Source organism: Chelonus insularis, unplaced genomic scaffold (genome assembly GCF_013357705.1).
Source record: "Chelonus insularis isolate UGA/USDA-ARS -01 unplaced genomic scaffold, ASM1335770v1 contig_88_pilon, whole genome shotgun sequence".
NCBI classification, from domain to species: Eukaryota; Metazoa; Arthropoda; class Insecta; order Hymenoptera; family Braconidae; genus Chelonus; species Chelonus insularis.
The window spans coordinates 2,331,668-2,346,728 of NW_023276776.1; the positions used below are offsets into that span (position 1 = coordinate 2,331,668).

The 15,061-nt window shown below is 30.2% G+C and overlaps 1 protein-coding gene across 4 annotated transcripts in view; it reads left to right on the plus strand.

Annotated features, from left to right (window-relative positions):
• Positions 1–15,061, plus strand: part of LOC118071977 (rhombotin-1-like) — a 56,936-nt gene that overhangs the window by 28,064 nt on the left and 13,811 nt on the right. For all 4 annotated transcript variants that reach the window (XM_035091497.1, XM_035091500.1, XM_035091498.1 and 1 more), the window contains one exon: positions 4,086–4,153. The gene's annotated coding sequence lies outside the window, so the exon portion shown is untranslated. The remainder of the gene's footprint in view (positions 1–4,085; positions 4,154–15,061) is intronic.

Here is a 15,061-nt window from a genome sequence, read left to right on the forward strand (position 1 = left end):
TCATTTTTATAAAAGCTGTTTGACCTAGAAGAGAATAAAAATAAAAGAATCATTTCAACTAAAATGTTATAAATGAGGCAAAACAAATAAATTTTTTATTACTTATTAATAAAATTTGTATAAAAAAAAAAAAGAAAGAAAAAATCTAATCAATCGATAAACGAACGTATTCCTCATATTATTCACGAGAAATATTTGAGAAAAAAAGGAGTAAAAAGTATCTTAATATCTACATAAAATTGTTATAAATCCAGTGGATCGACAATAAAGTTCTAGTGCGCCACAACGTCTGGCAATAGTCGAAAGTAATTTCGCGAGAGTGTCTTGGCAGAGTGCGATGTGCAGTGATCTGCATTCGAGGCAAATCGATAAGTTGGACCTTGTAGAATATGAAGTAGTATGTAGTGAGTTCGGTGTCCTGTTGGTCGTTGTTGGAAGCTGTAGAGAAGGTATTGAGTTCTGTATCATACTAGCTATAATACATTTTTTATCTGATTGAGGGGATCTTCTTTATGGCAGGGTGTTCCGTATACTCAGTTATATTCTCCCTCTGTACCTTATTCCACAAGTAAAGGAAGACTAGTACGTGAGGGAAAAAGAAAGGAACAAAGTCATTCCGTCTATTCACCCTTAGTTTTCGTTGTCTTACGCAATTTTCTCCTTTTCACTAAAAGGAAAATTATCAAAATTATTTCATAACCGTACGTTTTTATTTATTACACTAATATTAATTGCATACTATTTTTCTTCTTATTCATTAATTTCAATTATTTTTGCAATAATAAAATTTAGGCTTATTTTGCGTCCTGAATTTACCATCATTAAAATTTGCACTGTTTTGCTATTTTGTAGATTGCTATTGTTATAAATAATGCACAATTGTTTAATCACATAAAGTTATTTATAACAATATTTTATTGATATTCATCGAATGTAATTATTGCAATAATAATTCAATAACTTCAATTGGTAATAACAAACTGGAATTTTTATAAATAATATGACCTGACATACGTGCGTACGATTATACGTACGGACTATTATACATACGTACAAATATTTATCTTTAAACCTTCTAATATACTTTTAAATCTCCCAAAATGTAAAAATATTGTAGAATAAATTAAATTAAATTAATTAAATCGATTTAATAACTCGAAGAAGAAATAAATCGTTTTTTAAATCAATTGGAAAATTTTAATAACCGAAAAAACGTCCGGTTAGCTCAAGTGTGAGTCAGTAACTAAACATAAACAAATCGATAAAATTAAATTAACAATAAGCCAGTTAATAATTTAATGAAATGATAATTTTATATTTAATGTTGATTAAATTAAATTTATTTTTAATTAAATTTTATCTTTATAATATAACCTGTTGTTTGACAGTTATTTTTGGCGGATGTTTGAATAAAAATGTTAAGTAGAAATTTTCTTGGTCCACGAGGAAACTGTAAGACTACTGAAGAAACCAGAGGGCGAAGGTCGAGGGTGGTAGTGGATCGCAGCAACGGGGCAGCTCGGGGATTGAAAAGCAATTTCCCCGCTAGGGACTTCAGGGGTGCAGCAAGGGGTGGAAGGCTTTATATTAATGATCCAGATATATTATCGGACGTGACCGAAATTGCTGTCAAAAAAGTCGGATATTGGATCGAAAGAGATTGCGAGATACTCTCACTCACTCTTTCTCCCTTTGCCTTACTCTATTCTTCCAGGCTCAATTCAAATCGATTATCTTAAGAAAAAATAACATTTTATCACACATTGGATAATTTCTATTCAATTTGATGATCCATAAGATTATTATTTTATTTAAAAGAATCTTTTATTTATTATAGATATAAATAATATTACTATTTATGACATCATAATAAATACTTTATTATATAAAGATTAAAATTTGATTTATATTTTTTTTTTTAGTAATAAAATTATTGATAAACAATCTTATCTGTTTGTAACATCGAAATTGTTGTCACTTTTCCAACAGTATTTTTTAGTTGTAAAAATATCAATTTTGAATGGATCAATTCAAAAGTATTTCATGCATGATTTGAAGAATTGATTAAATTTCCATTCCACTTTTTCTCTATAAAAATATCAGTTTTTTTTTTTATTCTTTATTCAAAGCTTTTAGACTATTTCAATGATTAAATACCAAAAATATCATAAAGAATATTTTAATTAATTAGTCATCTGAATATCTAATCCATGTCTGTAGAATTATATTTTTAATTCTCAACTTTATACAATTTTCATTCTCAAGTTTCATTTAAATAGATAATTATAAGATTTTAATTATATATTATATTTAGTTGGTTAATTTCTCCAAACACTTGACTATTGAAAGAACTTGGGTATTTTTGTACAATAAAATGCTCTGGAAAGTAGGACTTTTTTATCCTTATCATTTAATTTTAAAATCTCAATAAAAAAATCGATTGATTTTGTTTTAGTAGGGGATGAGAAAAAAAAAAATATTAAAATGATATATTGAATTATAAAACAAAAATGAAATTGCCAAATGATTAGAGTTAATTGAGTGGGGGAAAAAATGTTGATTAATTTGGTAAATTGTAATCATTTATAATCAAAGTCTTTCCTTCACGTTTCATAAATTATTGTTTTTAGGTAATACTTGGATTAAAACCACTCAGCTAATTTGTAAATACGTATTTTATTAAGGATTAATTGGATAAATTGATTGATTAAATAATTGACATAGAACTACCTTTCCAACTGTCAAAAATAAAATATTTCTCATGTAGGAATATTTGCCAGTTATATTGGTGGAAAATCGAGTTAGACATATCGCTTTGAGTGACGAAAAATAAATAGTTGATGCAGCGCAATCAATCAATTTCTAAATATTCACATCTAGGTCATCTTTATTTCTTGTCCAGTATATATAGTAGTAGTAGTGTCCAGCAAATGGAATGTCTGACATGAAAAGCCAATTGAATGTCGTTCGTCGACTATTCTAAGATTGATCGATACAATTTTCCAGAATAATTGAGTCCACTTATAATCTCTACTATCTGGCTACCATCCATGCACTTAAATTATCGTTATACCCTACGTCAATTCTACATTTTAAAAAACCAACATGAGATATTCATTCTTCACAATTATCTTTTATTAGATTTGGTTTTAGGTGCCAATTTGATGTATTGACATTTGACAAATTCTTTTCCTACATTTTATAACACTACTATTTTACAATTAAATATGCAACTTAAAATTTTTATCTAAAAAAAAAGGAAAATAGAGCTGAGTGATTTATGTATCAACATGAAAAACTTCTCATTTATATTTTTTAAACATAAATTAATACTTATTTTATACATATAAAATAATGTCAATACAAATTAACATTACATTTTTTTTGTTATAATTTTTAAAAATCTTATCTTTCTATATTTTATATACTTACTGAAATTCGTAATTTTATCATATTTTTACGTTTTGAGACTTTTTTTTTATAACAAAAAAAACTGTAAAATAGTAAAATGTTTTTATAAATAACATTATGTTTATAACAAATGGATATTTTTATAAACAATATGCAATTGTTCTATGTTATTTAAAGTCATTAACAAAAATTTTCTATCATCAATATTAAACAAATTTTTCAACAATTCTTTTGATATTGATATTTAATAATTATAATTGATATTTTATTTTTACTACACTCATTACAATAACTTGGGAATTAAAAAATATTTAAAAAATTTTATCATGAGAATTTCTTTTGAAAATAATATCGAGTAATAACATTACAACTGATATTTCACATCTGTCGATTTTAAAACAAATGTAATCCATGTTTAAAGAGTATTAAGTGATGATAGAAAGAATTAAATGAGAACACTAGTAATCAGTCTGCATTCTATTATCAGAATTCTTTCAATGCGGGTATGTTACGGGAAGTGGATGATTACCAACCTTAAAAAAAAAATTGTCAAAGCATTTAAATGATAAATACTATTATGTAGATAATTTTGTCATACAAATCATCTATTAGTTATTCTATGAATAAAAAAATCTTCAAAGTTAATAGTAAATAAACGATTCTATTTTTTCTAGAATTCAACCATGAATGAAGAACGAAAGAACTGAGTCAACAAGTCACATAAAAAAATAAAAGGCCAGAGGTGAGTGTGTGTGTGTTTTTTTTAGAATATAATAGTACAAATATTTATGAATTTAAACAATTAACTTTTTAACTGTACTTGAATGTAGTGTATATAAATGTGAGTACAGAATAGTATTAAGTCGAGGCGTCCAAGCCTAGTGGCTGAGCCGTGTCTCAAAGACCAATTTCCGCTGGCCCCTATTTACATAGTTGGATACACGGTGCGGATAACACAGGCCAAAGTTGGCCAGCTAGATGTCGAGTAGGGCAATTCGCACAGGGGAAAGGTGTGTGTCATACTCTCCTCCCTTTTACCCTCTCCACAAAATTTACATATCTCGGTAATTGTAATGCACATTCATTACCGCTTATACTACCAACCAAATTAACATTCAGCTCGCGTTCTAAATACTCATATTTATACTTTTAAATTTCACTTTTGAAATTAGTTATATACTCTTGCAACATCATCATCAACCAATCAATTCTATCTGTTACAGTTTACTTTTTGTTATTTAATTATTCGTGCATTACTTTTATCAAATACTATTTTTATTGCTTCAAATAATTTAGCATTATTGATTTTCTTAATTCATTACTAATTAGTCATTTTACTTCATTTGTGAGTTGATTTTTAATAATAAAGGCAATTTTTTATTTTAAGATGGGAAAATATTTTTCTCAGTACATAAAAAAAGCTGCCCAAAAGCGCCTATTTGGAAAAAATATTTTAAAAAATAATTTTTTGCTCAAATCTTGTGTAATAATTGAGTACATAAATATATTTTATTATATTTGATTAAACAAGATTTAGCCGAAAAATTATATTTTAATATATTTTTGAAATAAAATATATTTTAAACAATATACATATTTTTCCACATGGATGGAAACGAGCTTTTGGATCGCGTATTTTTCTGTTCCTATGTTTCTAAGCGAGACAGCGCTATACGCAATGCCACGTGCTAGAAAAAGACATAACTAGTCAAAATGGAAGCAATGCATTTCTTATAGGAAAAGTTGTTTTTATTTTTAATGACAAATGATTATTTAATTTTTATCTTTATTTATTATTTCTTACAAGTGATATTAAATTACAATCAATATCATCATTATTATCAAGTATAATTATTGCATAAAATTATTTTATTTTTCAAATTTCACATCAAGGAAAAGCTTTAAAACAAATGAAATAAAATAACGCAGATTGACTTGACTATAATGTTGTTCTTTTTACATCATTCATAAAAGTCTCAATTGGTGGGAATTAATATGCAGGGTTCTAAAACTTTATGGTACGTGAGTGCAAGTTGTCTGCATGTTGCGAATTGAACTGAGTAGTATATTGCGGTTGAAGTGGAGGAATCAGAGCTGACAAGAGAAGGAGTAGGATTGCATCAAGCGTGTTTGAAGCAGAGCAAGAGAGTTGGCAGGAAACGCAGAGAAGCTGCGTGGCGCGGGCTGGCAAGCATCAGTGAAGAAGGATGAGGTACAGGGAGGAGCAGGAGAGACTGTACTTAGTTAGCGGACAATGCGGTCCCTAATGAACAGCCAGGGGCGCTCTTCCTCCCTTACTTCGCTTCGCTCACTTGACGAGCTACTAGCAATGCCATCCAGTCTGAGACATCGAGATTATATTATGTTACTGCATTGCCACGCAATTCCAAGTTCTATATTCGCTCTCTGTTATGTCAGATTACTCTTCAATTAATTATCATTTATTCAGTTATTATCATCTTTTTTATACAATTACCTTAAATGGACTTTTTTATTCTGAAGGTGAAGTAGTTTGTTTTTTAAATAATAAATCAGTACATTTGAAAGGTTTTAGCTCGTTGAAATAAGTTGAGAATCTCTGAGCGTTGCGGCTGTTGTAATTGGATTCAATTGTCCCACGTTGAATCACCGACTGCACTCTCACCGGATCTCTGTCTCTTCAACGTTACGATACACTTCTACCTCTATATGTTAAACGTTAAATTCAGATTACAAATCAAGATTTACAAATGATTCATTGAATTAATTATTTCTTTTATAAAATATCATTTTTATTAAAATTTATATCATTTTTTTTTCTTTGATCTTTAAGATATTTCAAAGGAATACTTATTCGAAATAGATGGTATTTATTTTTGTATTTTGTCTTAGCATATTTTCTAGCACATGTTAAATTCCTCTAATCACTTGAACAAACATTTCTGCATTCTAAATTCTCTTTTTTTTTCCGCGTCTTCAGAACGATGTTTCTAGACTGCAACAAGATGCAGGGAGTTGTGTATATGTCAAATGGACGAGCTAAATAACAAACTTAATCTCACTCTGTGTGTGACGTGGTGATGCTGTTAGTGAGTAACACTAAAGTGAGAAAGAGTAAGATGGAATGATAGAACACGGGATTATAATGAGCCGGCCATTAGTGCTGTACAACTTCTGGTATATGTCTCACACAGCTGTTAAAGCAATTCAAAAAATTTTTTGTATCATTTCAGTTTCTGTTGTTCGAATTTAACTTGAAAAAATACAACTTATTATTAAACTTCATAATTAGAGGGAATTTTGACTTTATTTAATTAATTTATTATGAATGCAATTAAATAAGAGTGAGAATCAAAATATTTTTAAACACAAAAATGAATTATTTATTAAGTATAAATAATTTTATGATGAAAATAAAAACCAGTACAAATTTTTTACTGGAATATTTGTAACTTGAGATTTTAGTGAATAAAATAGATTAGGGAGTATGCAGATTTAGGAGCAATAGTTGTTTGAAATTAAGGGGGTTGAAAAGAGACGTAAAAGAGGTCGTTTTTCATGTCATAAATCTTCGTTAAAGAGAGCGTCCGCTTGCAATTTGTTTATCCCTCGAAAGAGAAAATTACGGGGCGGATTTTGAGCACCGCTGGAGCTTGCAACTCTACGGGACACGACGATGCCATTACCGTGGCGACCTCTCACCCCATCTAGCCTGCTCATTTCACCCCTATCCAACGCTTTTACTCCCGCACTCGCGGACTTTCTTCATTCCTCTACTCCTACAGACTTGAATTATACAGTCGGCGGCACTTAAAATAATACACCCGGTATAAACCGTGCATCAACGCTAAAAGCTGTCATTTTCTGTAAGCCGGAATTATGGAGATTCGGACGACGAACGACGTTGGATTGTGAGAGTAAGGAATCAACTTGAGCGACAGGAGAAAATACAAAGGTCGCTAAAGCAAATGAGAGTGCTTTTTAAAAGCTTTGAAACATTTAGGCGATGTTTTTAATTTATTATTAATCATTAGAAAATCTAATTGCTACAAGTTTAGGCTTTTCTTATTCTTCTCAACAACATATTGTGTTAAATAATAATAATCATCCAAAAAAAATAAAAATAAATCTAGGATTACTTTGTGCTTAAGGCTAGGCTTTACTAACCTCAAATCACCTCAAATTTTTCTCGTCAAACTGTGCATTTTTTATTAGTTTTTTTCATGTGAAAAATATTTAGGAATATTCAGAAAAGTGGCATACACATCGGAAAACAAAGATTTTTCGTACCAGTGTAATAATAATCGTAGTATAAATAACTTTTCAGTAAAGGGCTCATGACAAGTGCATCCGCCATGACACCTCAAAATTCACTGAACAGTTATTTATTCTACGATTATTATTACACTTGTACGAAAAATCTTTGTTTTCCGATGTGTATGCCACTTTTCTACATATTCCTGAATATTTTTTACATGAAAAAAACTAATAAAAAATGCACAGTTTGACGAGAAAAATTTGAGGTGATTTGAGGTTAGTAAAGCCCAGCCTTAAACAACAAATTTCCCATTCATCATCTTCTAGTTTTTTTTGTTTATAACAACTTGCTATTGTTATCAACAATACACAATTATTTAATCACATGAAGTTATTAATAACAATATTTTATTAATATTTATCAAATATAATCATAATAATAATTATTCAATACATTAAAGCCATTTTTAATTGTTTATAACAAATTGGAATTTTTATAAACAATACGTAATTGCTTATGAATTTGTTTAAACTTCTTCAAGATCTTTTTCATTGAATTATCTTTCGAATAAAACTAATCTGGAGTCGATATCTCCAGTGGTTCTTGAGATATCGAATTGAAAAAGAACCTGAAATACGTACGTACAATTGTACGTACGGACATTGATTTTTAAACCTTCTAAAATGCTTTTAAACGTCTCAAAACGTAAAAATATGATAAAATTACGATTTTTAACAATCGATTCCATCACAATAACATCCTAATGGGAAGTTAAAAATTAGGCTTGTATTGAATTCCATTCTGTTTAGTTTAATTTTCTTTCACACTCGAAAAAGTCTGTAAATAACAATAACAAATTGATGAAGAAGATGAACAATATGTATCGAAGTAACATGATATCTTGAAAGCAATGAGAGTGCGAGACATGACAGATATAGGATATACGAGGGGTGTGCGAGGCGCCGGCCAAGTTGCGGCGCTGATTGCACCACAAAGGGTGCAATTATGCGGCCCTCGAGCAATCACCGCACATTCTCCCCGCTATTTGACCTCTATCTCCTTCTCTCTTCTTTTCCTCTCTACACTCTTATGCTACCCATGCTCTATTCTTTTCAATCTTTCACAATCATGTCTTTTTATTTAAATAAAATACTGCTCTTTTCATTTATTTCAATCTGTGTGATAAAAGATTATAAGTTAATGAACGATTGTTAGGATAATCTGAATGAAAACACTTCGAAATTATGATCAAGTCATCTGACACATTTAAAATGAAGTGAATTAATAATATTAACAGACAGTTAAGGTGGACATGTGATGATCTAAAAAATTTATCTCAACAATATTAAATAAATGAGTGAAATGAAAACAATAGAAGCAAGTCTTGTGTTTAATTTTGAATTTCTTATGTTCAAAAGATCTAAGTGGTTGTCTTTTGTTTTTGAATAGACCTCCCGCAACGACACATTAGCTCCCACATCGCCTGAAGCTAATGGACTACGGAAAGATAATTAAGTGGACCCTTGTACACGTGTGTATGCTATGAATTTAGGTTGGAGAGTATATAAGCATACAAGTAATCCATACACTCATCAATTTCCGCTTTATTTACATGTGTTTCTCTCATACCAATAATCTCATCAAGACTATTAATACAAAAATAATATTCATGCCTTAAAATTCATAAGAAAACACTTATAGATTATAATTTATTAAGATAATGTGGCAGTGGAGAAATTATCCCCATTTTCTTGAGCTATTGAAAGGTTCCAGATGTCCTTGGGGGAGATGGAAAAAGTTTCAAACATTCAACAGGCACAGGAAGAGTCTCTGAAGCTGCTAATCTGCCTCCCAAATATCCTCATCCATTAATCTTATACCCTGATTCAACAAATTGTCCTCCTACAGTTGTTTAATCCTACATTTCTATGTTTTCTTCTCTAGCCTACATTTTAATATTTACTGAATCTTTATCAATGCCATGGGATTTGTCTGCCGATGTAAAAATCACCATAAATTTTATGGTAATTTGATGACATTACAATGTGATATACAAAGTTGAACATTATTCTAACTTGATAATTTATTTTCTATATTAAAAAACACCATGAGTGTTTTTTTGGCAAAAATATAGTTTTATTATTAGAAAAAATTCCTTAGCATATTTCAAGTTCTGATGATTATGAAGTAAAGTTTGCTTGGCCAAAATAGTGTAAGGTGGTGGAGATGAAAGGGTGGTAGTGGAATGCCAGCATGGGGTTATTGCCTGTTGGGTGATTTATCTAGTAATACTGTCGGACAAGGCATGACTGGGATGGGAATAAAACTACCCCTTTTGGACCGGTAGCTGTGGAAATTAAAAACTCACTTTATTACACGTCTCATTCTCTACGTCGTTGCTTCTCATTCCACTTGCCTCCTACCGACTTAATATGAGACTGGCCATACCTGATGGAACGAATATTATTAAAGTTTGTCGGCACGCGAAACCCGTGAAATATCGCTTTATCCCCTCCCTCCTCTCTCTCTCTCTCTCATTCTCTCTCATATCCCCCTTTCGGACCTTTATTATTATTAACTTATTTTTCTTACCGACTCTAAACAAGCTTTCCGGCTTCAACCGTTGAATTAAAGTGTCTTCTCAACACAAAAGCTATGAATTTTCATAGAAATGATTTTTAAAATGCTCCTGAGGGGATGGAAAAATAAATTTATGTCTACTTAATATTTACTGGCTGATAATGGGACGCATTAGCACCATTATCAGTTTGTTGGATATTGAAAATAATGCTAATGTAAACTCTAGAAATGGTTTGAAATGGTAATGACAAAAACGAGTAAAACTTGAGTATTTCCGGTTGAATATAGTCTACTGATAACAATGAAAACATTAAAAATTTACTTCCTGAATAAGTATAAGATAATTATAATCATTATATTTGTATGTACTAAATGATCTTTTTCTGATAGATTAAAATGTAAAAATTATTTTTATGAAAGACAAAATTATCACTCATGGTTGCTTTTATAGATGATAGATAAGCGTTATGGACAATAATATAGACAGAATAAGTTTCACCAGACTCTCCAACTGAGTAATACCATCTCTAGCATACATGCCTAACATCCCCTTTATTCTTGGTGTGTTCAAGCCACCCTCAACAATTTATTTATTGCCGTTTTCTCTCTCATACTCTTTTCAAACATTGCACTGTTATTGCATTTTTCAAAATCATCGCCGTTCTTCTTCAACAATCGCTTTATTTCAAATATTGTTTCGATAAACGAAATTTTTAGAAGCAAAATAAATTTATTGTTAAAATAGAAATTAGTTTTTTATTTCCTCTATTATTAAAACTTATTATTTTCTCTCATTATATATTTTTTATATTATTTAAATATTAATAGAATGATATGAGATGTATTTTAGATGCACACTTTCTTATCTGACAGCTTTATTTATTCATTTTTATTTTGGTAAATATTTCTTTTTCAGTTAAGTAATATTAGATAAATATTGAAAGTTTCTAAGAGATAGCTGGTAGTATGATTCTTATCGACTAGGTACATTCTGATTGAGAAGTAAAACTCCTTCGGCCTGGATTATAAAAAGTTTGTCTTCCAAATAAAATATATCAATACTAAAAATAATTATTTTTTATTAGCAAATAATTCTAAATCGTTTTTTGTGAACATAAATAACAATGGTTTGCTTGAATTTTTTAATTAATTCTCGTACCAAAAATTGAGAATTCATTGTTTATAAAAATTTTAATTTGTTATAAACACTTAAAATTGGCTTTAATTTATTGATTTATTATTACTATGATTGTATTTGATAAATATAAATACAATATTGTTATAAATAATTTGATGTGATTAAACAATAGTGAATTGTTTATAACGAAAGTAATTTTTCGTAAACAAAAACAAAGGATGATAGAATTACGTTTTTCCGTGAATGAGAAATACGTCGTCAGGACAAAAAGTAAACTCAGACCCATTATTATTATTAACTTCAACAAGACATCAATTATTTGTACTTTTAATCATTTAATTATATTGTAAAAACTTTGCTTTAATCTCATAGCTATAGATCTACCATTAATGTTAGTATATTGGTAATGCGAACTCACAAGTTTATTTCCTACTAAAAATTGCTACACACACCTAAAGAAATTTTCACTTCAACAATTTCAACATAAATGATCTCATTTTATTTCTTCAAATTTAGAAATGATTAATGAATACATCAGGTTTACATTCAATTTCAACGGATTTAAAATCTACATATTGCTCACGTCAAGACTCAATTTGACTTTGAAAGGGACTTTAAAAACTACATAAAACAGTTGGAAAATCATCAAAAGGTTCCAAGCGAAATTACGTTTGAATTTGGAAGGAAACAGGAGTCAAGAGAGTTCGTGAAGGACAGCCCAATGTCCACGGCAATTTCAACATAGCAAGCAACGTATCAAGAAACAGGGGTTGAGGAGATGAGTAGACGTGGAGGTTTGCTTAGTCGTAGGGGTTGTCGACGAAGGCACAGAGTGGAAAGGGTAGTAGAGACTGCCGGCTCATCTTGTAATGGACTCAAGAGACAGTCCAGTTGGCTAATGGAGCTTCTGCTTCTCCAGAAAAGCTTCTACACTACTTCAGTGTATCTGTACCACGTGAGCTTCAATACAACTCTTGATATCCTTTTGGCTGATGCATTTTCGATCAGAATCTCATGCCACGTCTATCTGAATGATAAATGGAAAGATTTTATAGATCAAGAACGAGTTATTTTCTAAAAAAAAAGAAAAAAATCAAATATCATTACATAAAATTACTTTGAAATGAATATTTCCATATTTATTTTCATCATTGAGATTAAATAAAATTCTCAATAGAATATTTCCAATCAATCCAATTAATTTTATTCTTTGCCAAGATTAATTTCTCTTCGATATACATAATAAATTTTTATGAATCTATTTGATAGATTAGAGAGGCTTTTGAGTATATAAGGGAATCATTTGGTCAGACAATCTATTCGAGGCTGAGTAATAAGTCTCAAGGTCGATTGAGATGAAAAAAGAGGGTAGTTGGGGGTTAAGATGCCGAAAGAGCGAGCGATTTACGAGAGTCTGGTTGTTGGAAAGGAAAAGAGCAAGTTCAAGTTGAAGTAGTAAGCGTTAGAGAGTATTTTCTCTCGTCCCTTTTATTCCATCTTCTTATATGTATGTATATATATATATATATACAATATTCTATATCCACGTCATCCTTTCCCAGTCCACTCTTGAGACTACCACCCCATGAGTTCCACCAACTCCGGCGCGTCTGATGTCCGATACATCAACCCCATGCATAATAAATCCCTAGATGGCCAACGGAAGCTTGGGAAGTGAGTTGTCCTGCGTAAGAGGTTTCCGCAACCATTTCTGGATTCTTGTCTTTGCTTATATAATCTTTATTTTTTTATAATAATGATAATAGTAATCTAATCTTATTTTTAAATCTGAAAAGAAGTCACATATTATTAATAAATCATAAAAATTTCTTATTTTATTTTATAATAAATTTTTTATTGATGTTCTTTATTTATTTTATTGATATTATTCATATCATGCAGCTTTTTATTTCAAGTAAATCCATGCAGTTATCAACCTTGATTTTATTTAAAATTTTTGCCAATATAATTTTTTACAAGTCCCGCCGAAAATGTTTTATGGATTGGCACAACGATATTCGATACATCTAGTGCTGTGTAGGCGTTAAAAGGGGTGTGTAAGGGGCTAAAATTGATCGCTAATATTTTAAAAATAATTCATAGAAACGTTTAAAACACTTAATATCAAAATTAACTATAAAATGAGTATAAAATAACCTGGAAAAGGGTTAAATTAATTTTTTTTTTTTTTTTTAGTATTAAAAATATTTTTAAAAATTACAAAAAAAAAAAAATCAAACTTGAGCCATAACAGAGCATAGTTCAGTTGATCCTGATGCAAATAAGGAGAAGAAGAGAGAATCAACAACCTGTTGGGTTGAAGTAAATTCTCCCTCACCCTTAGTAGTATCAACTTTTTCCCGTTGTTCATTATAGTTTTTAATCACGCGATGAGTAAAGTGTTTTAATAATGAATTGAATAACTGATAAAAAAAGGTGAATCGAGGAATAAAAAAATAGATTTAAAAATAAAAAAAAAAAAAGGAAATAATGAACAATTAACAGATATCACAAGTGGATTTAGAAAATAAGGTATCTTTATTCGAAGAGACAAAAGAGCCATCAGTAACCATAGCATTTAGTTTAATGCACATAATGATACTCGTCTGCCTTTTCTTCAAGACATTCCACTACCACCCCTACAGTGATGGAGGTTGGAAATGGAAGAGCTTCAGAGTAGTATGAGTCGAGGACAAAGTAGACGGCGTACAGAAAACCTCCATTAAAGTCCCTAGAAGTGATTAGTACTTTCTCCTACCCCTCATCACTTTTCTATCTTTTTCTACACTCCTCTGACCTCTATAGAACTTCCAGGGATAGTTTCAAATTTATCGTACTAATGCTGAGCACTCAATTTCTCAGAATTCGAAGGACTCAGTTCGTGAGTCTTCAATTAATTCGATTAACGAATTATCGAGATTTGGCACACCTTAGGGATGGGTTTCTTTTTTTTTTTTTCTCTATTTACTCCCTTAGCTTGTTTTTTTGTTTTAAATTAATTAATCAAAACCACTCGCGAGTAATTAAAAAAAAAGTAATTGGCAAGTTTAATCCATTTACCGAAATGTCGTTGATATGCTTTAAACTGTATTGATAAAAGGAAACAAAAAAAAAAAAAATTAGAACAGAATGTCATTGATAGTGGAAACAGTAGAGAAGGAAAAGAAGGAGAGGAAAAAAAGTCATAGCCTTTCTAATTTAATCTGGCGAATGATTCCGTGATTCTTGTACTGGTATGGCAACCCTTTCATTACTTAGTTCCCACCCTTGGCGTTCAACCCCCTTCTGCCCCTCGCTCACAAAGGATAGCCGCTGCGCAACATTAAATCAACGACTAGTGTAATTTTTGTAATGGGAGGTGTGGCTTTGTAGGAGAAACTGGTCCAGAGTAGGGAGATGATAGAAATAGTGGGGATATTTGAGAGTGTATTATGTTGAAAGAGGGATACTAACCCCGAAAGGGGAGATGAATCAGTACCAAATACTTGGAAGGTAAAGGAAACTTGTATTATTTTCAATTCTATTTCATTCTCTTTCCATTTATATGTATTCATAAAAATCTTTATTGGTCATTTTTATTATAAATTAATTCTGTTGTGATGAAATTCTCAATCGTTTTGGATAATAAAAAGGAACAAAAATATTTTATTATCAACAAAAAAATTTTTTATCATTTATTCAACCGGAAAACGATG